We start from the raw sequence: 23,696 nt of genomic DNA on the forward strand, positions 1-23,696 counted from the left end.
CCAACCTGAGGGCTTCTATCTGAACTGATTTAGGTACATACATGCAATGTGCTTGAGTACAAAAGCCATTCTTGTACTCAAAGTTAATGTCCTTAGGAGGATTATCAAGAAGTGGGTCATTCTTATACCTCTCTTTGAGGAGACTCAATAATGTCTTGTGGCCCCTATGAAGTTCTTCTTGGACAGGATTGTAGATTCAGAGTTACCTTCCTGAAGAGGCTCAGACAACATCCTCGATAAGGCATCAGCCTTACCATTCCTTGACCCAGGTGAATAAGGGATAATAAAATTAAACCTGCAAAAGAGCAGAGACCAAAATGTTATCCGAGAAGACAATCCCTTGGCAGAACAAATGAATTTCCAAATTTCTGTGTTCAGTAAGAACAGGTACAGGATGTTTGGCCCCTTCCAGCAGATGCATCCATCCTTAAAACGATATTAAAGGCTTGTTGGTTTTTTGTTTTTTTTAAATAATAAACATGTCATTCTTACCTGCTCTGTGCATTGATTTTGCGCAGAGCAGCCCAGATCCTCCACTTTTCAGGCCCAATGCTGACACTCCAAGCTTCTCCCTCCTGCTGCATGCCCCCAGAGCAAGCAGCTTGCTGTGGGGGTACCCAAGCATGCTCACTCCTAAGCATGCGTGTCCAAACAGAGCTGTGGCTAGGCTCCAACCCCCCCTCTTTCCTAATTGGCTCCTTGGCTGTGATTGAGAGCAGTGGGAGCCAATGTTGGTGCAGAAATTAAAAGAGTATTTAGCTTACTAAAATAAGCCTGTGCCTCACGTGACACCACAAAGGGCACCCCTTTCTTGTCTGCTGCGTAATTGGTGCTACCACCTTAGAAAAGTTTGTTATGAATTTTCTGTAGAAGTTAGAAAATCCAACAAACCATTGTATTTCCTTAACATTTCTAGGAGCATGCCAATCAACCACTGCTTTGAACTTCTCAGGATCCATGCTCACTCCTTCTGGAAAAATAATATATATATATATCCTAAGAATGGGATTTGGGTTTGTTAAAACTCAGTTTTCTCCAGTTTGATGTAAAGTCAATCCTTATTCGATCTTTCAAAAACAGTGCAGCTTGTGATGCTCCTCCAGGTTATCAGAAAACATGAGAATGTAATCCAGATAAACAATCACAAACTGCTCCAACAGATCCCAAAAACATAATTGATGATGTGTTGAAAAGTTGTTGGAGTGTTGCAAAGGCCAACACACATAACCAAGGAATCAAAATGCCCACATCTGGTTCTAAAGGCGGTTTTTCATTTGTCTCCTTGACAGATGTGGACAAGTTTACATACCCGTTATAAGTCTAGTTGTGTAAAGATTTTGGTGGAACTGAGTCTTTCCTACATTTCAGAGGCTGAGAAAAGTGGGTAACAGTTTTTAATAGTGATTTTATTCAAAGTCCTGTAATTGATGCACAGACGCAAGGTGAAATCCTTTTTTTTAAACAAAGAACAGGGCTGCCCCTGCAGGGGACGTTGATTGTGTAATAAAGCCCTTCTCTAAATTCTCATCAATTCACTCTCTGAGCACCTTTAATTCAAGTTCTGACAAATTGAAAAGGCAGACAAAAGGAATGTCTGCCCCTGGAATCAGTTCAATGGGACAATCACATGGGCAATGAGGAGGTAACTGATCAGCACTCTTTTTATTACAGACATCCCAGGCTCATGATATTGAGGAGACAGGCTGTCATATGACTGGGTAGATCAACTTGTGGGTGACTGGGACAGATCAACTTGTGATTCCTTAATTGGCAGAGAAGTTTTCAACAGGATTCTCTATAATGTTCTGTGCAATGGGGGGGGGGGGGGGGGGGGGGGGGGACATAAAACGTATGGTCTAGTCGTGTTTACCAGGTATTAGAAGGATTATGGGTAGAAAACCAAGGAATGCCCAGAATGACAGGAATATGGGTGATATAATCAGCAGAAAACTGATTATCTCCCAATAGTCAGCCTCAAATTGGAGTACTAGAGAAATCGTTTCATGAATAACAGGTCCTGACGATAAAGGTGAACCATAAAACTTTCCTAAATCAAGAGGGGCAAATTTATTTATTGTTTGAATATTATTGCTGTGGGTGAGTTCTATACCATAAAAGTCCCCCCAGCCCAGGAGTCCAGCAGAGTAGAGATATGAATTTCATGGTCCTCTGTGATAAGTTTGATAGGAATGACAAAATGAGATAGTAGAGAATTAATTTTATTTCCTTCATGAATTAATGGGGTGATAGGATAGACTGGGTAATGGAGTTAATTTGTTCAGGCACTATAACATTGGTTGCAGCAATTGTTCTTTTAACTTAGTTCAGCTAATTACCTGGGTAATGCCCAGAGTCCCTACGATATAGACAGCTCTCCAAAAGTCTTCTCTTTTAGTAGAAATGGAATGGAATCGAAAGTCTCTGTTCAATTCAGATACATAATTGGATGAAAGCCTTAAGATCATTAGAAGTCTCTACTCTGGCAAGCTCATGTTTTTACTTGTTCAGAGAGCCCTTGGCGGAACTGACTTTTTTCACTGCTGGGTTCCAAGTAGTATCTGCGATCCAACATCGGAGTTCAGCTGCCACAAACTATGCAACTTTGCGTCAGCATTAGTGCAGCAGTTGGGATCATAAAAAACTTGATTCTTCGTGGTCACAAAGTCTCAAAATTATTCAGAGTTGTATTGTCTTGTTCTTCATAAGGTTCTGCTCCTCAGTCAGGAGGTTGGTAACAATATTGTCTTTTCCTCAGAAGTAAATGCAGTGGGTTGCATTTGAAAATATATGTGACACTGTTTAAGGAAACCCCTGTAATGTTGGCTGTCTCCATTGAATTTGAGTGGTAGGGGCATATGTGCGTTAACATCATCTCAGGAATTTAAGCCCATAAATTGTCTCTGCAGAGCATGGATTTCATCCCATTGCCCTTTTACAACACTTTCTATTTCAGAAATTTTTTCTTGGTAACACTGAACTCTTGCAGCTCTGCACTTTGCTGCCTTAAAGTGGATGTAAACCCTTTTTTTAAGAAGTGTTAATCCAGCTCTGAACAGTTCTCTTATCTTTTCTAGTCATATAAAAACAGACAGACAGAGAAATAGGAGTCTGTTTCTCCCCCTTGCTGTGAGTGACAGGTGATTTACATATCTCATGCACTAGCTTGAGAAAGACATTCAGTGTAATTCAGATCCCTTCCTCCTTTCTTCTCTAGCTCTCCCAGGATTGGCTGCTTTACACCTCAGCATAATTGGGCATGCTGAAGTCATGTGGTAACTTTTCTGGGTTTTGACTGGATGTTAGTGATCATAGCAGAAGGTCAGTGTAAGAAATACACAGGAGAAAATGCTTGTTGACAAGGGGAGTGTGGAGGTGGGCGGGGAGTCTACTGACATCACAACTCCACCCACCGAGCTCCGGACAACAGACCCACACACAGAATATGCAGTTTTTCAGGTCTCAAAACAGACAGGTGAGACGTTTGGCAGGTAAGGATACGTGCAGGAGGCATGTATATACTTATAGAAGTTTAGAAGGGATGTGAGTGAGTTTACATCCACTTTAAAGGAACAACAGCATGTGCCTTCATGTTTGGGCCAGATTAGTCTGTCACAGTCTAGGGGCTAGCTTGAAGACCAGTAGCTATAGCAGTAGAGAGGCTCCCACCAACCAGCAGGATAGGTATACAAGCAGGTCACCCTGGCAGGTGACATGGTCTCACCCGAGGTGTGGGGGTCTAAGCACTAACAGTAAAAAAGCCAAAAGTTGGTAAAAAGTGGTTGCAGGTTGGGATTAAGCAGTTCCTCGTAGTCAAGGAACAAGCCAAAGGTCAGTAACAAGTGGTTTCAGGTTGAGGTCAAGTGGGAGCATAGTTGGGGAACAAGCCAAAGGTCAGTAACAAGTGGTAATGAAGATACGGAAGGCAGCAGGAGTGACAAAAGTGAGATATTGGCTGGAGAAAACACAATAATCTGGCAAACAGGAAGTATAAAAGCATTGCCTAAATAGGAAGCTCATAAAAAGAGCAAAGGGTTACATTTTCAAGAGAAACAAGACACAAGGCGTGGTTGTCTAAGGAATCAGGCAGGGAGATTTCCAGCATCTCAGGTGGCTCTGCAAGAAGAGATACTGCCAGACAGAGCAGAGATTGAAGGTTTAAACCTGTGTCCTGACAGGGCCAAAGAAAAGGTTGGGAACCACTGTTTTAAACACACAGATTCTTGAATCACTCCTACAATGTTATCTTATTAAATGTTTTAAAATCATGCTACATATAATGATACTACATATATACTTTCAAATTGTTTTTATGCAGATTTACGTGGACCAAAACTAAAAATGTAAAAGCTCTGTGCTTGGACACTGGGATATGCATATTGGTGTAAGGCAGTGGCATTCAGTCTTATTCCCCAACACAATTTCTCAATGCACTTGTTATAGCACAGCTAATGTGTGTTGCTGTGCATTGTGCTGCTGACAATGCTGAATGCACTTTTTTGGTGCATTAGGCAGTCCATTAAAATGAATGGCAAGAGGGAGGAAATCGCCCATCGCTAGTGACGCCTGTGACATCTGCTCTACCTCCGTCCACACAGAATTCTTGGACTAGCTCCAGGAAGTTATGCTGTCCACCTAAACTACCGAGGGCTCCTCCCTGACAAGAATCGGTGGCCACCCGGACTTATCAGTTGTGGCTATTAAAGATTCATATTGCTACTCTTAGATGGTGCTGCCCTTCTTTGTGCCATTAAAATGAATGGGCTACCATAACACAACACATATTAACCTGCACACATTAATGCAGCATGACAGTGTGAACTCATCTTTAATCTTGACACTTTCTGCAATCTGTACACTTTATACTAAACTTTGAAAAGTTAAGAGGCTTTCCAAACAGTGAGCATCTATATATACAGAAATAAGCTGGTTCATTGATTGGTTAGTCATTGTAAATTCTTCAAGCATAATTAGGGAAACCATACAAAGTACAGAGATTTTCTTTGCAAAATGAAGATTTTTTTTATTATTATTTTTTTTTACAAAATTATCATATTATCAGGTTATTTCTCACACACAGCATATGCATACAACAAATGACACCGCAAAATACATTCTGCTACTCTTCCCGAGTACGGTGATACCACATGTGTGAGACTTTTACACAGCCTGGCCACATACAGAGCACCAACATTGATGTAGTACCTTCAGACGTTCTACCAGCAAAAATTACGCATCTCATTTCTCAACCACCTATTACACTTTTGAAGGCCCTGGAGTACCAGGACAATGGAATTTCCCATAAAATGATCCCATTTTGACAAGCAAACACCCCAACGTATAATCTGTGAGGCATAATGAGTCTTTTGAATGGTCAATTTTACTCTTCCTGCGTATGGCGATACCACATGTGTAGGACTTTTACACAGACTGGTCACATAGAGAGGCCGAACATTGAAGTAGTACGTTCAGGCGTTCTAGGAGCATAAATGACACATCTCATTTCATTCCTACCTATCACACTTTTGAAGGTCCTGGACCACCAGGACAGTGAAATTACCCACAAAATGACCCCATTTTGGAAAGCAAACACCCCAACGTATATTCTATGAGACATGGGCTGCAAATAGGTACTCGGGTACTCTGATGGGCTGGAGATAGGTACTCTGGTACTCTGATGGCCTGGTGACAGGTACTCGGGTACTCTGATGGCCTGGTGACAGGTACTCGGGTACTCTGATGGCCTGGTGACTGGTATTTGGGAACTCTGAAGGGCGGTGACAGGTACTCATATGGGCTGTGACAGGTACTCAGATGAACTGTGACAGGTACTCAGGTACTCAGATGGACTGGGACAGGTACTCGGGTACTCAGATGGACTGGGACAGGTACTCGGGTACTCAGATGGGCTGTGACAGGTACTCGGGTACTCAGATGGGCTGTGACAGGTACTCGGGTACAGGCCCGGACTGGGACAAAAAATAGGCCAGGGCATTTTGGATTGAGCAGCCCATGACATGTTAACCGGCCCCTTCCCCACTCTCCACCCTGACAAATCCCCTGAGAGAGGGGAGGTGGGAACCCAGCAAAGGTGTGGGGGGGAGGTGAGGTGGGACCAGGAAAGAGCATGGGGGGGTGGAGAGCACAGGGAAGAACCTTGAGAACATGGGGTGGGGCAAAAGCACAGGGAGGAAGAGAAGAGCACAGGGGACAGCGGAGAGCATGGGGGGAGGTGGAGAGGACAGCAAGGGTGGTGGAGAGCACAGGGAGGAAGGTGGAGAGCATGGGGGGAGGTGGAGAGTGCAGGGAGGGCGGCGGAGAGCATGGGGGGAGGTAGAGAGTGCAGGGAGGGCGGCGGGGGAGCATGGGGGAAGGTGGAGAGCACAGGGGGCTGGCGGAGAGCATCGGGGGAGATGGAGAGCGCAGGGAGGCAGCAAAGAGCATAGGGGGAGGTGGAGGGCACAGGGAGGGTGGTGGAGAGCATGGGGGAGATGGAGAGCGCAGGGAGGCAGCAAAGAGCATAGGGGGAGGTGGAGAGCACAGGGAGGGTGGTGGAGAACACAGGGAGGGGGTGGTGGAGAGCATGGGGAGGTGGCAGAGGGTATGGTTGAGGTGGATTGCATGGGGGGGTGGCAGAGAGCATGGGGGAGGTGGAGCACACTGGGGGGGTGGCAGAGGGCATGAGGGAGGCGGATTGCACTGGGGGGGTGACAGAGGGCATGGGGAGGTGGAGCACACTGGGGGGGTGGCAGAGGGCATGGGTGAGGTGGATTGCACGGGGGGGTGGCAGAGGGCATGGGTGAGGTGGATTGCACTGGGGGGTGGCAGAGAGCATGGGGAGGTGGATTGCACTGGGGGGTGGCAGAGAGCATGGGAGGTGGATTGCACTGGGGGGGCAGAGGGCATGGGGGAGGTGGAGTGCACTGGGGGGTGGCAGAGGGCATGATTGAGGTGGATTGCACTGGGGGATGGCAGAGAGCATGGGGGAGGTGGAGCACACCGGGGTGGCAGAGGGCATGGGGGAGGTGTAGCACACTGGGGGGGTGGCAGAGGGCATGGGTGAGGTGGATTTCACTGGGGGGTGTCAGAGAGCATGGGGGAGGTGGAGCACACCGGGGGGTGGCAGAGGGCATGGGGGAGGTGGAGCGCACTGGGGGGGGTGGCAGAGAGCATGAGTGAGGTAGATTGCACTGGGGGGGTGGCAGAGAGCATGGGGGAGGCGGAACACACCGGGGGGTGGCAGAGGGAATGGGTGAGGTGGATTTCACTGGGGGGGTGGCAGAGGGCATGGGTGAGGTGGATTGCACTGGGGGGGCAGAGGGCATGGGGGAGGTGGATCGTACTGGGGGGTGGCAGAGGGCATGGGTGAGGTGGATTGCACTGGGGGTGGCAGAGGGCATGGGTGAGGTGGACTGCAATGGGGGGGGGAAGAGAGCATGGGTGAGGTAGATTGCATTGGGGGGGTGGCAGAGGGCATGGGGAGGTGGATCGTACTGGGGGTGGCAGAGGGCATGGGGGAGGTGGATCATACTGGGAGGTGACAGAGGGCATGGGTGAGGTGGATTGCACTGGGGGGTGGCAGAGGGCATGGGTGAGGTGGAGCACACTGGGGGGGGGTGGCAGAGAGCACGAGAAGGCAAAGAGTATGGATGGTGTGGGGAGCCCGGGTGGGGCAGCAGTAATAGACAAGACAGGAGGAGTGGTGGGGGCGGCTGCATATAGAACAATCATTCTTTCCATCTTCCTCCTGCAGTCTCCTGCTTCTCCTCTACCTCTCACAGGCATTCTGATACTGCAGGAGGAAGATAGAGTGAATGATTGTTCTATATGCAGCCGCCCCCACCGCTCCTCCTATCCAGGTTATAAGGGGGTGAGCGCAGAGCACGGCGCGAAACTCACGTTTTCTGTTATCCGGTGTTCTGCCAGGACTCAGCAGCAGGTGTCTGCTCTGGCTCCTCCCCCTTCACAGTCACGCCCCCCTGTCAGGCTGGCTCCGATGGCCGACCTATAAGGCCGAAGGCTTCACACCTAGCTCCGCTCCCTCTATGTTTACATCCTCCTGACACCGATGGGCTGAGTTTAGCTGGCAGCTCGGTGGCCGCGGAGAAAGGCTGCATGAGCGGCGCGGGCTCAAAGAGCCTTATCCCCGATTTGTACTTGCAGCATGGTGGCCCCGGCGGCCGCGGCCCACCGGGCAATTGCCCGGTTTGCCCTATGGCCAATCCGGGCCTGCTCGGGTACTCTGATGGACCGTGACAGGTACTCGGGTACTCTCATGGACCGTGACAGGTACTCGAGTACTCTGATGGGCCGTGACAGGTACTCGGGTACTCTGATGGGCCGTGACAGGTACTCGGGTACTCTGATGGGTCGTAACAGGTACTCGGGTACTCTGATGGGCCGGGACAGGTACTCGGGTACTCTGATGGGCTGGGACAGGTACTCGGGTACTCAGATGAACTGTGACAGGTACTCGGGTACTCTGATGTGCCGTGACAGGTACTCGGGTACTCAGATGAACTGTGACAGGTACTTGGGTACTCAGATGAACTGGGACAGGTACTCGGGTACTCAGATGGGCTGGGACAGGTACTCGGGTACTCAGATGAACTGGGACAGGTACTTGGGTACTCTGATGGGCTGTGACAGGTACTCAAATACTATGATGGACTGTGACAGGTACTCTGATGGACTGTGATTGACAGGTACTATGAGGGGTGGTGACAGGTCCTCTTTATTGGGGGGGGGGGCAATCAGTGTGCTTGATGTGTACTGTAAGCGGTAACGAGATGTTACCGCAATCTCCTCCTCACACACGATCGGTGTGTGAGGAGGATCACGTGGGTAAACGGCCGGTCAATGGCTGTTTACCAGCATCGGTAGCGAGCAGTGTTCCCGGGGAACACGCTGCCACCGACGTGCACGCGCAGCGTGCTAACGATCCCGCGCATCCCCCATGCACAGTCGGGGTGTGACCATCTGTGATCGGCCGTGACTTCATCATGGCCGATCACGTGGTAAACACGTGGTAAACAGCCATAACCAATGGCTGTTCACCCCCTTCGGTGGCGAGCGGTGTCTCCGTGACACGCCGCCACCGAAGAAGCAGGGATATATCATATGACGGCCTCCCGCCACAATAGCTGCGCCGCCTGGCCGTCATTTGACAGCCGGCGGTCAGCAACCAGTTAATATGCTTTTTTTATTTTATTTTTATTTGAGCAAGTTAACACAACACCATTATCCTGTAGTTTTTAGGATCAAAGATACAACTATGTTGCTGTCCCTTGTCAATTTTACATTATATTTTTTTAAATGTAACTGCCTACTCCCAAACTGTCATTTGAAGTAAAACACATAGCCAAGTATTATTCTCCACAATTTTTTATTGTGCATTAAAAAAAAGAAAACAAATAAAATTAAACATGCTATCTGCCAATATAACTTAATCAAAAAGTACATTCTATACATTCAAAAATATAGAAAATATACAAAATCAATTCCTTTTTCAACTAAAAAAATAATGTCAACGCAATAACTCCAAGGCCAATAATAAATAACATGTTATCTCCTCCAATTCCGCAATATGGCTGGTTGACGAACGGCCGTTCAGAAACAAACTGAGTGCGAACTGAAAAGCACGAAATGAAAAGCGAGAAATGAAAAGTGTGAAATGAAAAGCGAGAAATTAAAAGTGCAAAATGAAAAGTGCAAATCAACACTCACCAAATTTCTACTAACACAAAATTAGTAGTAGTAGTATGTCACCACGTTCGTATTTGTTGGCCAACAATTGTGTGGCCGTGTGTATGCAAGACGAGTTTGGGCACACGTCCTTCGGACAAAAGTTCATTGGTTTTGTTGGCTAACAATCCGATCGTGTGTACGAGGCTTAACATTCCTGATCTGAATGCTTGTTAAAGTTTTTGTCTCAGAGTAAAAAATCTACAGACAGCCATGCATTCTATGCTGTTTTTATTTAAAGCCCATATCTGGGCAAAACAGAACTTCAATCCTCCTAGACCCCTCACAATCTTCCGGCAGCTTTAAAAAATACCCTCTGCAGCTCAAATTTTACTCACTTAGGTCTTATGTTTTGTGCCCCTTGCAAAGGTGTGACAAACAATAAACCAGCACTGCCTTCTTCAAGACTTCACATATTCTTCTGGAACCTGGGAAATCCCTGCCACTGGGGAGCCAAAAGGAAGCATCAGCTTTTAGGAGTTTTTTAGGTTGATTTATTGGATATGTGTGCTTTCACTTATAGGGAGGGGTGTATTCCAAAAATGATTCTCTGTCGGTTAGCACTGCAGCAATTGGAGGGAGTATATGAGGAGGTATCAGAATTGTGCTATCACTGAAAAAACCCTAGTCAAAAAAGTCCTCATTATAGGAAGAGGTGCATTCAAATAATTCTTCTCAGTCTGTTTGTCGCTATCTGCTCTGCAGCAATTAGAGGGAGTATATGAGGAATTGTCAGAATCGTGCTAGCACTGAAAAAAAAATCCCTATTGAAAGGCACTGCTGAAAAAGTATCCATTTGGCTCCTACATTTTCTGGATCCAAAGGACTGTCCAATGCTGCAGTGTACTAACACTCCTATCACTGATCTAGGGAGTAGAGGAATTCAAACGGACTGATCAAAAACCCCCTCACCACCAAATATATTCCCATGTAAAAGTGATTGTGCACCAAAAACCTAATCATAAGTGCTGTAAACATCACATGGCAAATGCCCATTTACCATGAAGTGGTTGCAGCACTTTATTCCTTGAGCACTTATGATTAGGTTTTTGGTGCACAATCACTTTTTACATGGGAATATATTTGGTGGTGAGGGGGTTTTTAACAGTCCGTTTGAATTCCTATACTCTCTAGATCAAGGATAGTAGTATTAGTACCCTGCAGCATTGGACACTCCTTTGGGTCCAGAAAATGTAGGAGCGAAATGGATACTTTTTCAGCAGTGCCTTTCAATAGGGATTTTTTTTTCAGTGCTAGCACGATTCTGACAATTCCTCATATACTCCCTCTAATTGCTGCAGAGCAGATAGCGACAAACAGACTGAGAAGAATTATTTGAATGCACCCCTTCCTATAAGTGAAAACACACATATTCAACAAATCAACCTAGTAAAGTGCTAACATTATTTAGGCATCCTCTCTGATGTGTGAGCATGCATACCTTGTTTGAAATTACCATATATAGAACTTTCTGCAACAAAGATGACATTTATAAAGAAAAAATTTACATTCAAATAGATTTTCCCTGCAAACTTTCTTTATTTAGTAAACAACTGCTTGAAGCCACAATTTAGTGCACTCTGAACAAGATTAGAGATTTTTGGATAAATTCTGATGTCCCTTTGGCAGATTTTGGATGGAAATAAAGTTTTGCACCACAGTGAGAAAGCCTTTTGTGGAGAAGTCAAATTATAGTACACTCAGGCCAAGATTAACAATTGTTTTTTTGATAATATCTGGTGTCTCTTTTGCATAATTTAGATAGAAGTAACAGGTGTGAAAAAATTGGTCTTTTGAGTGTTGGTGGTGCCTTTATACTGTAGCGAAAAAAATGGTCTTTAGGTGTTGGTGATGCCTTCACCCTGTAACCTTCTCGTTTTTGTTATTTTTCTTACATTTTCTATACTTCTTTACTTCATTGATACTCAGTAAAACCCTTACCCGTACTATCCCTGGGGCATCTTTTCCTTAGTTTTTTTTGTTTTTTTAAATGTATGTTTATTGAAAAAAATTTCAGAGCAGAAAAAAATATACTTCTGGTACAAACAATATTGTCATCTCAAGTTTAACAGAAAAAACCCACCTCGAGCGGGTTACAAACTATCAAGGTATATAAAGATAACATTGAGGGGGGAAGGGGAAGGTACACTGCATGTTAGAATACTGTAGTTGCACAGAAAAGAAAGGAAATACAAAATACAAAGTAAGTACAGAGTATGAATTCTGAGAAAGAACCCTGACAAATCACCCCTGGAGGCTTGTATCAATGTAACAGGGCGCTGCCTCCGGGTTAAATGGAGAGTTATCCCATCTATCCCATATTTTAGAGAATTTGGGTAAGGAGTCCTGAACCAGTGCCGTCATGTGTTCCATGCTGTGTATTTGTGCAATGGTGGAGATTAGCTGTGAATGCATGGGGGGGGGGGGGGGGGGTAGGAGACAGCCCAGCACTGATTGGAGTAGGGATTGGACCGAGGACCAGAAAGATATAATTATCAGGCAGCTCCAAAAAATATGATAATGGGTACCGTCATTTCGCAGACACCTCCAGCATAATCGAGATAATGAGGGGTCGTATTTATGTAACACTTCTGGGGGTTTTGTACCAAAACATCAAAACCTTATAGGCCGTCTCTTTCTGATCCACGCACCTGGAAACTTTAGAGGTGGAAATCCAGATCTCTTGCCATTGAGAAAGGGTTAAAGGGGTCGGTAGAATCTTGGCCCAACTCCTCATATAGAGGTGGGAATCCATTGTAGGTGACAGTGAGTTGTGGAGTATCTTATATATTGAGGATATGAGGCCTTTCTGATAAGGGTCTTGGGTGCACAGAATCTCAAAAGCACTAGGTTTATCTAAGGTCATGATAGATGATTTGGAATGGAAATAGTGCTTGAATTGGAGGTAGGAGAAGAAAAGTTGTTTTGGTATATGATGGTTTTTTTTTAAGCTCTGGGAAGGGCAATAGTTTGCGGGTCACCGGGTGCACTAAGTGGCGAAGTTGGTATAAGCCTGCTCTAAACCATGGAAACATATTCTTCGCAGAGAGACTATCTGGCAGATCAGGGTTAAAGATAACATTCAACAGGGGTGGGCATGGAGAAGAGAGAGAGAACTTCCTATGGCATTTTTTCCATATGGACAAGGTAAATAGCATTGGCCCAAGATTAATGCATTTGAGTTGTGCTATGGAAGAGGGTAGATCAGACCACAACATAGGACAAGGATGGACAGGACTGGTAACACTCATCTCCAGCTCCGACCATCTACTGGTAGCAAAATACGATGACCAGGAGATGGTTGCTGAGAGGTGGGCTGCATAGTAATACTTCACAATATCAGGTCCCTCCATGGGAACGTGGGGCAAAAACCACCGTGTAAGCATTTCTATGGGATTTATTCCCCCAGATGAATTTAGTAAAGGCCCGCTGGATATTTCTGAGTTGTGGCATGGGGATAGCGATTGGCAAAGTTTCGAAGAGGTATAGGTATTTAGGAAGTATGGCCATTTTGAGTACGTTGATCCTACCCAGAAGGGACAAAGGACAATCTATCCACCTACGGAGTAAGCTATGTGTTTCTGAAATTAGGGAGATAAAATTGGCTTCGTATAGAGAGTGATATGACGCCGTTAATTGAATGCCAAGGTATTTAAGAGACACAGGGCACCAATGATAGGGAAAATTGTGCTGCAAAGAAGCAAGAAGCGAAGGAGGTATATGGATGGGAAGAGCTTCAGTTTTAGTTGTATTAACTTTATACCCCGAGAGTTTGCTAAATGTGTCTAAAATAGCCTGAAGATTGGAGAGGGAGACATGTGGTTTGGTCAGGGTGAGGAGTATATCGTCAGCAAAAAGAGACAACTTATACTCCTTCTGTCTCAAGGAGACTCCGGATTCTCCCGAATGGCTGCAGCCAGGGGTTCAAGGCATAGTATAAACAGTAAGGGGGAAAGGGGACAGCCCTGTCTGGTGCCTTTGCTGTGTGTAAACAGTGGAGAAACATAAGATGCCAATTGAACCTGGAACGTGGGAAGAGAATATAAAGCCTGTAGGGCCGATATAAAAGAACCAGAAGAACCAAAACGCTTAAGTGTGGCAAACATGTAAGGCCACCCAAGTCTGTCAAATGCTTTTTGCGCGTCTAAGCTTAGGATACTGGCCGGGGCGGGATGTTTTGTCGAGCAGGTCTATGAGGTCGATGGTGCGTCTGGTTTTATCGCCTGCCCGTCTGCCTAGGACAAAACCCACCTGGTCGTTGTGGACCAGGGTGGGAATCATAGGGGAGAGTCTGTTGGCTAAAATTTTTGTAAAAATCTTATAATCGGAGTTGAGTAAAGCTATGGGTCTGTAATTGTCCGGCGAAGCGGGAGACTTGCCGGCTTTGGGAGAACTGTGATATGTGCATGTAATGTTTAATACCTTCCCGTAGGGAAGTAAAAAGGTTCAATAAATGAGGACTCAGGATCTGGGAAGAACGTTTTATAATAGGGATAAGGTAGCCCATCCGAACCCAGGGATTTATGGGAAGGTAATTCTTTCAAAACTGCCGCTGACTCTTCTGGCGTGATAGCTGCGTTGAGGGATTCAACCTGGGTGTCACGATCTGGAGTCAGGCTCAGAGACCAATAGCTATAGCAGCAGAGCAGATATTCACACAGGTCACCCTGGCTGATGGCACGGGTTCACCTGAGGTGCGGGGTCTAAGCACTAACCGGTATTCACCAGAGCTCCCAAAGGTGGAGATGGGCTTGGCTGCGTGTTAGTGCCAGGTCGCGGTCCTCAGGATAGCCCCACCAGGAGGTGAGCAAGCCGGGGGTCTGGTAGAAGATATAGCAGGTAGAGATCAAGCAGAAGCGTAGTTGAGAAACAAGCCAAAAGTCGGTAACCAATAGTTGCAGGTTGGGATTCAGCAGAAGCGTAGTCCAGGAGCAAGCCAAATGTCGGTAACGAAAGGTAGCAAGGATACGGTCGGCAGCAGGAGAGATAGAAGCAAGATATTGGCTGGTAAAGGCACAATATTCTGGCAAGGAGGAAGTGCAGAGACATGGCTTATATAGGAAGTTCATGGGAGGAGCAAAGGGTTCAAGGTTCAAGGCAAACAAGATTCAAGACATGATCACTAAAGGAATTGTCCAAGGAGCTGTCCAGCATTCCAGGTGACTCAGCAAGCAGAGTCACTGCCAGACACACCAGAGGTCCCAGGTTCAAGCCCAGGTCCTAACAGTACTCCCCTCCTCCCAGGACGTCCCCTGGATGTCTTAGGGCCAGGTTTCTGAGGAAACCTCTGGTGGAATTCCCTTGTTAATCTAGGGGCATGAACATTCTCCTCAGGCTCCCAAGAATTTTCTTCTGGCCCATATCCTTCCCATTGAACCAAATATTGCAATTTGTTCCTAGAGATCCTGGAGTCAAGAATTTTTCCCACCACAAATTCTTCTTCACCCTGTACCTCGACAGGTGGGGGAGGAGGATGAATTCTTCCAGAAAAAGTATTTTCATGAAATGGTTTGAGTAGTGATATATGAAACACAGGGTGAATCTTCATATTGTCAGGAAGTTTTAGGCGAAAAGTGACCGGGTTGATTTGAGCAGAAATCTCAAAAGGTCCCATAAACTTTTGACCCAATTTAGCACATGGAACTTGAACTTTTAAATTTTTGGTAGATAACCAAACTTTCTCACCTACTTGAAAAGTGGGAATTGACCTACGATGTCTGTCAGCAGCCCTCTTGTAATATTCCTGCGCCTCCTTCAATGTATCAGTCAATTTCTCCTGGATCTCATGTAATGAAGTTAGTCTGTTGGTAACAGCAGGAATTGAAGTTGAGATGGGGAGATCAGGAATAAAAACTGGATGATACCCCGTGTTTAAGAAAAATGGGCTTTGGGATGTGGAACTATGTTTAGAGTTATTATAAGCAAACTCTGCCGTAGGAAGGTAGTCCACCCAGTCATCCTGAAGATAACTCACGAAGCATCGAAGGTATTGCTCCAGAGTTTGATTGGTCCTCTCGGTCTGACCATTAGACTGCGGATGAAAAGCCGAGGACAGATTAACTGTTACACCCAAAGCTGAGCAAAAACTTCTCCAAAATTTTGAGGTAAACTGTACCCCTCTGTCAGACACCACATCATCAGGAATTCCATGAAGTTTAAAAACTTCTCTAACCATTACCTCAGCAGTATGTTCGGCGGAGGGTACCCCTTTAACTGGAATAAAATGAGCCATCTTAGTGAGACGGTCAACGACTACCAGAATGGTGGTCATCCCTTTTGAAAGAGGAAGGTCAACCACAAAGTCCATAGAAATTGACCCCCATGGTCTTGATGGAACAGGTAGTGGTAGAAGTAACCCCAGAGGAGAAGATCGAGGTGTCTTATTGCGAGCACAGGTTAGACATGAAGCCACATAACTCTTAACATCTTTCTTGTACCCAGGCCACCAAAAGGAACGTGATAAGAGTTCTTCTGTTTTAGAAACCCCAAAATGACCAGCAAGCTTAGAGTCATGTACCAACCTGAGGGCTTCTACCCGAACTGATTCAGGTACATAGAGGCAATGCGCTTGAGTCCAAAAACCATTGTTGTAATTGAGGTTAATGTCCTTAGGAGGATTATTAAGAAGTGGGTCATTCTCATACCCCTCCTTGAGAAGATTAAGAAATGTCTTTGAACTCATGGCCCCTAGAAAGTTCTTTTGAGGCAGGATTCTACATTCAGAGGTGCTTTCCTGGAGAGGCCCAGACAACATCCGTGATAGGGCATCAGCCTTACCATTCCTTGACCCAGGGCGGTATGAAATAACAAAATTAAACCTGGAAAAGAAAAGGGTCCAACGTGCTTGTCTAGCAGACATTTTAGCAGACCTTTTAGCAGACCTAATAAATTCTAAATTTTTATGATCGGTGAGAACGGTTACAGGGTGCTTAGCTCCTTCCAGCAGATGCCTCCACTCAGAAAATGCTTCCTTAATTGCCAGCAGCTCCTTGTTTCCAATGTCATAATTCATCTCGGCTGAAGACATCAGTCGAGAGAAATAAGCACAAGGATGAAGCTGCGTTTTTTCTCCCATTCGCTGAGAAAGGATAGCTCCTACAGCAGAATTAGAAGCATCAACTTCTACGATGAAAGGTAGTTCTGGATCTGGATGTACTAGGATTGGTGCAGAAGTGAAGAGAGTTTTCAGTTTACTAAAGGCAGCCTGTGCCTCAGGAGACCACAAAAAGGGCACCCCTTTCTTTGTCAACTGTGTGATTGGAGCAATTACCCTAGAGAAATTCCTTATAAATCTTCTGTAAAAGTTGGCAAAACCAACAAATCGCTGTATCTCTTTAACATTCTTAGGGGCGGGCCAATCCACCACAGCTTTGATCTTATCGGGATCCATGCTTACCCCTTCAGAAGAGATTATGTATCCCAAGAACTGAATCTGAGTTTGTTCAAACTCGCATTTCTCTAATTTTATGTAAAGTTGATTTCGCCTTAATCTCTCGAAAACAATACAGACATGCTTGCGGTGTTCTTCCAAAGTATCAGAGAAAATGAGAATGTCATCCAAATATGCTATTACAAACTGATCAAGCAAATCTCGAAAGACATCATTAATAAAATGTTGAAAAGTTGCAGGAGCATTGCAAAGCCCAAAGGGCATGACCAAAGACTCAAAATGTCCATATCTGGTTCTGAAAGCAGTTTTCCATTCATCACTGGAACGAATGCGGACAAGGTTGTATGCCCCCCGTAAATCTAATTTGGTAAAGAGCTTGGCAGAGCGGAGTCTCTCAAGCATTTCTGGAATCAGTGGGAGTGGATAGCGATTCTTAATTGTGATCTTATTTAAATCTCTGTAGTCAATACACGGACGCAGGGTGGAGTCCTTTTTCGTCACGAAGAATAAGGCTGCGCCAGCAGGAGAGGTTGAGTGTCTGATAAAACCCTTCTCAAGATTCTCATTAATCCACTCCCTGAGCACTTTCAGTTCAGGTTCTGATAAAGAATAAAGGCGACCAAATGGTATTTCTGCCCCTGGAAGCAATTCAATGGGACAATCATAAGAGCGATGAGGAGGCAGCTGATCTGCGTTCTTTTTATCACAAACGTCCCGAAACTCAAGATATTGTGGAGGTAGCTTGTCATATGACTGGATAGTTGCCAAAACTGCTTGTAAATCTTGGGTTGGTGGAGGGCTTATTTGATAAGATTCTTTGCAATGTTTCTTGCAATGGTCAGATGTAAAGCTTAAAGAACGTGTCTCCCAGTTGATGGAGGGATTATGGATAGAGAACCAAGGAATGCCCAGGATAATAGGGAACTTGGGTGATGTAATCAGCTCAAAGCTGATAGTCTCCTGATGGTCAGTTTCAATTAGGAGTTTAAGTGGGATTGTCTCGTGGGTAACAGGGCCTGAAGTCAAAGGTGAGCCATCCACAGTTTCCATATCAATTGGGGCAAGTTTATTTCTTATTTGAATGTTATTACTTTGGGCAAATTCGATGTCGATGAAGTTTCCCCCAGCCCCTGAGTCCAGCATAGCAGAGCAAGGTATTTCATTGCTTTCAACAATAAGCTTTATAGGGATGACAAAATGAGTTGATAAAGAATTAACTTTATTTGCTTCCTGAATCAAAGGAGAGATGGACTGAGAAATTGAGTTTATTTGTTCAGATACTGTAACATCCATTGCTGCAATTGTTCTTTTAAATTTATTGGGACAATTAACTGCGTAATGTCCAGAGTCTCCACAATAAAGACATAAGTTTTCTGAACGTCGTCTTTCTTTCTCCTGAGTAGTAATAGATCTTTTAATAGCATCCACCTGCATAGGTTCAGGAGTGTCAGAATCAGGAAAAACTCTTGGAACCTTAGGAGGATACTGAGTAGTAGAAAAACGCATGCCACCATTACTGCCTAGGATTCCCAGTCTCTCCTTTCTCCTTTCAGTAAGTCTCTGATCAATTCGAATACATAATTTAATAAAAGCTTCAAGGTCATCAGGACTTTCTACTCTGGCAAGCTCATCTTTTACTTGTTCCGAGAGTCCTTGACGGAACTGACTCTTCTGTGCTGCTGGATTCCAATTGGTATCTGAGATCCAACGTCGGAATTCAGTTGTGTACTCTGCAACAGAGCGTCTTCCCTGACGTAAATTGTGCAATTTTGCCTCAGCAGTAGCACAGCGGTTAGGATCATCGAAAACTTGGTTCATTGCAGTCACAAAAGAATCAAAATTATCCAGGATGACATCATCTTTCTCCACATAAGGGGAGGCCCAGGCTAAGGCTTCCTCAGTCAGGAGGTTGATAATAAACAGCACCTTTTTCCTGTCAAAAGTGAATGCAGCAGGTTGCATCTGAAAGTATATACAACATTGATTAAGGAATCCTCTATAATGGCGGCGGTCTCCGCTAAACTTGAGTGGTAGGGGCATTCGTGCATTAATTTCTATGGCAGCAGTATCTCGGGCATGAAAATCCCGCAATTGTTTGTGTAGATCAAGGATTTCCTCTTGTAGACCTTTCATTTCAATTTGTAACTCAGACAATTTTTCCTGGTAGTCAACACCAAATGCCTGTAACTCAGCGATTTGAACCCTGAGAGGAGCCACGGCAGCTGCTACAACGGCCTCCATGTTTTTGGCCAGAATATTCTGTCACGATCTGGAGTCAGGCTCAGAGACCAATAGCTATAGCAGCAGAGCAGATATTCACACAGGTCACCCTGGCTGATGGCACGGGTTCACCTGAGGTGCGGGGTCTAAGCACTAACCGGTATTCACCAGAGCTCCCAAAGGTGGAGATGGGCTTGGCTGCGTGTTAGTGCCAGGTCGCGGTCCTCAGGATAGCCCCACCAGGAGGTGAGCAAGCCGGGGGTCTGGTAGCAGATATAGCAGGTAGAGATCAAGCAGAAGCGTAGTTGAGAAACAAGCCAAAAGTCGGTAACCAATAGTTGCAGGTTGGGATTCAGCAGAAGCGTAGTCCAGGAGCAAGCCAAATGTCGGTAACGAAAGGTAGCAAGGATACGGTCGGCAGCAGGAGAGATAGAAGCAAGATATTGGCTGGTAAAGGCACAATATTCTGGCAAGGAGGAAGTGCAGAGACATGGCTTATATAGGAAGTTCATGGGAGGAGCAAAGGGTTCAAGGTTCAAGGCAAACAAGATTCAAGACATGATCACTAAAGGAATTGTCCAAGGAGCTGTCCAGCATTCCAGGTGACTCAGCAAGCAGAGTCACTGCCAGACACACCAGAGGTCCCAGGTTCAAGCCCAGGTCCTAACACTGGGATGATGACAGCATAGGTAGTTTTAAAGAAGCACAAAAAGAGTTAAAATTCTCCTGAGAAAACTTTAGACATTGTTAAGGGGCAATGAGTTGGAGTGCCATCTGCCTGAACAAGGAGTATGGGTGCAAACACCCCCAATTAGGGGAAACATGGTGACATAAGGGCCGAAGCCGGATCTGACCAGGTGTAATATGTGGAAGTTCTCTTCAAGGAGGTAGTCTGGGAAATGGGCTTCACTGGGGGGTGGAGAAAGGCTTCTGCATCTTCTGACGAGCAAGGGTCCAAATCAGGCCTGGGATAGACGTGGGTCTAGGTGTCATCGGGAGTGGAGTGGGATCTTCGTCTGGTAGTGGCGGTAGACCCAGGTTGCGGATGAATGCTTCACTTTCCTGGAGGTCCCTCATGGAGTATTGAATCCCATCTTTAGTGGCCGAAAGACGAAAGGGAAAACCCCAGCGATACGGGAACTGGTGGTTCTGCAGGTGCATAGTCACAGGACGAAAGCTGCGACGTTTAGCAAGGGTAATTGGAGATAAGCCACTGAAAATTTGAATCTTGGCCCCCTTGAATTCCAACCGAGATTTATTGTGAGTGGCCACAGTCAAAGCTTCTTTGCTATCGTAGTAATGGAAGCGTACTATGATGTCTCTAGGGTTGGCTCCAGCAGGGGGTTTTGGGGCCAAGGATCTGTGCGCCCTATCTAGTCTCCAGTCTATATCCGGGATTCTAGGAGCTACAACATTGAAGAGACTGAGTAGATACGGTCTGATCTCCCCTTCGCTGGCGGCTTCAGGGACCCCTCTGATACGTAGATTTTGACGGCGTTCCCTGTTATCCAGGTCCTCCTGTTGGGACTGAAGCTGAGAGACAGATTGCTTCAAACAGGCGTTGTCTTCTTCTAAAACATGCACATATTGTATCAAGTCATCAAATTTAGTTTCAAGGACATCAGTCCGTTCACCTATTTGAGCTAGCTCCCCCCGAAGCTCGTGTGCAAGTTTTCCCATTTCCTTAGAAACATTGCTGGTCAGGTCTTGCAGGAGAACTCGCAATTTGTCATCCAGTACCTCTACTGTTACAGGAGCAGACATTATGTCTGAGTGGTTGCCCGTCAGGGTCTGCGGGTTGACTTGTACTGTGGCTTGGGAGGCCACCTGTGCGTATGTGGAAGTACCTGGAGACAGGGACGGGGATGCTGGTCTGCTCAAGAAGTGGTCTAGAGTCTGTGAAGGCCAACAATCCGGGGACAGAGACTGAGGGAGGTGCTTTGGCTCGTATTTCACCATGAGGCGCTGGGACTAGGTATATATTAGTTACATGTGGTGTCTCCCATGCGGAGGTAGTGGTTGTGCGTTGTGGGGGAGCATAGGAAGGTGGCAAAGGTCAACGTAGAATGATTACATAGCTGTCAACTTAGGAGACCCGGGACGTGTCCCCGATATAGGTTTTTGTAACATATAGATCACAAGACAGATAAACAGCAGCGGCATGGTATGTGTGAGGACACTACAGCATATGCAGATACACCAGCTAGTAGAGAGATTTAAGGCGTAAACCGGATTGGGAGAAGGGCAAATGAAGGCCTTTGGGTGTAGGGAGATCCAAGGCCTCAGTCTCAAAGTGTGGATGTGACTGTGGGGCGGGTAAGAAACCTTCCTGGGGTGCCCAGTCCCCGCTTTGGCGGGGGATTATGTCCTTTCCCAAGGGGAAAATAGTATTGGAGCTGTAGGAGAGCCAGACAGGAGATCCTCGGCTGGCCCTGGGTGTAGCAAGATGGCCGCCGAAGCTCACCTTAATATCCTGTGTTTTCCGATTACCTCTCTGGGTGTCCTTTGCTCGGCTACGGGTTGCCGTCCACTAGCAGGGGGGCCCCGTAGACCGTGTGGTGCTGCGGGGTGCCGAGATGGCTGAAGAGTGGCCCGGATTCTGCTGTCCGTTGGTTGCGGGGATAGAGTAGGCCGCAAGATGGCGGCGTCCGGCCTGATGAGCAGCCCGCGGCCGCGGGTCGGTTCGCGGTGCCGAGGCCGGCCAAAAACGTCCCAGCCTGGAGAAAATGTGTCCCGCAAGGGAGATGAATGGCCCAGCGGGCTCCAAAGTGTGTCCTGAGTGAGGATGGATGTGGATGGCGGAGCTCCTCTCTAGCACGTCCTTCCTCTTCAGCTTCCGGCCACTCAACCCCCCCCCCCCTTTTCCTTTGTTTTTTTTATTTTTCTGGGATGTGGTTTGGGTTATGTTATTGCTGGTAGGGCATTTCCATTTCTCTTGTATAACCTTCTAGAGGCAATGTTGATGAAAGTAGGAATTGGCCTTGCTGTAAAAAATATTGAAATGTGATGCCCCTGTCACACAGTTGCAGAAAAATTGGTCTTTTGGTGTTAGTGGTACCTTCACCCCATAACCTTCTAGAATAAGCCACTCTGACAGCTGCAGTGGGCTGTGCACTAGTGTCAGCTTAGGTCATAAAGGATGAGGAGGATGAGGATGGTTTAGTAAGCCAGCCCAAGACCTCCTCTGCATGCTGTGGTTGGATTGTACGGGCAACATCACTAAACAGAGACAAATGTGCCCTGCCTGAGGACAAACCACGTCCGTCTTTGCCTATGGACATAGACACTGCTGGCTCCCTCATAGTGGCATGGGAACATCTGCCTCTCCTTGTTGGCATAATCTTGGTAGTCTTCTAAGAAAAATCACTGGACTGTGGGTCCTTTTTTTATGTCACCATAAATTGTTCATTGAAATTATGTTGGTGCAAATAACAATTAAACAATAGGAGAAACAACAATAGCTTTGGGTATGGGGCAAGGGCATCGTAGCCTGAAGTTGGAGGTCACATAAATCATGTATGAAAAATTAACAGAAGATGATGAAAACTATAACACGTCAAACTGAAAGTCTGAATAAATTATCAAGAAAAGAAAAAAATGAAAGCATAAAGAATCTGTACAGGGAGTGTTTTTTTAAGTATAAAAAAGAAAGTTATACCCCAAAAGGGTATAGCACATGTTGGCTGTCGTAGAAATGGTTGGATTCACAGTATCACGTTTATTGTACTAGTATTTAAATTAGCTAGTGGTTATAATCTTATGTTAAATTACCTTATGTTACTTTAAACAAAAAGCTCATCACAGAAAAGAAGTGCATATATGAGAGCTGTTTTAATCACTTCTCGCCTGTAGAACATCCTATGACGTCCTGAACTTTCAGTGGTTATACCAGAATGATGCCTACATCTGCAACATCCTGGTATCAAAATTACAGATTCCCTGTAAAGTAGAAGAGATTCAAGTGGCTACTTGATCACTGCTACAGAAGGGGTGCCGCTGACTTTTCTGATCTCTCCCATCTGATCAGGGAGACCGGGACCACTCCGACTGGTGGCATCTGCTGCACTGAACAGAGAGAGAGGAGGAACTGACATTACTGGCTTGAACAGGCATCTGATCAAACAGATCTCAGCTTGATCAGATGCTTTGAAGGAGAGATCTCAGGTCCATAATAGAACCTGTCATGGCTCATGCTATCACAAATTATGTTTTTCTTCCTTAGTGATAGCAATAAAGTTGATAAAAAAAGTGTAAAAAAATTGTGATCGTATTGTCGTGAACATGCAGTGCAAAATTCTAGCACCAGACCTCCTGTGTAACTCTAAACCGGTAATCTGTAAAGTCT

Source organism: Lithobates pipiens, unplaced genomic scaffold (assembly GCF_037356315.1).
Source record: "Lithobates pipiens isolate NorthernLeopardFrog02 unplaced genomic scaffold, aLitPip1_a1.2 Scaffold_10, whole genome shotgun sequence".
Lineage (NCBI taxonomy): Eukaryota > Metazoa > Chordata > Amphibia > Anura > Ranidae > Lithobates > Lithobates pipiens.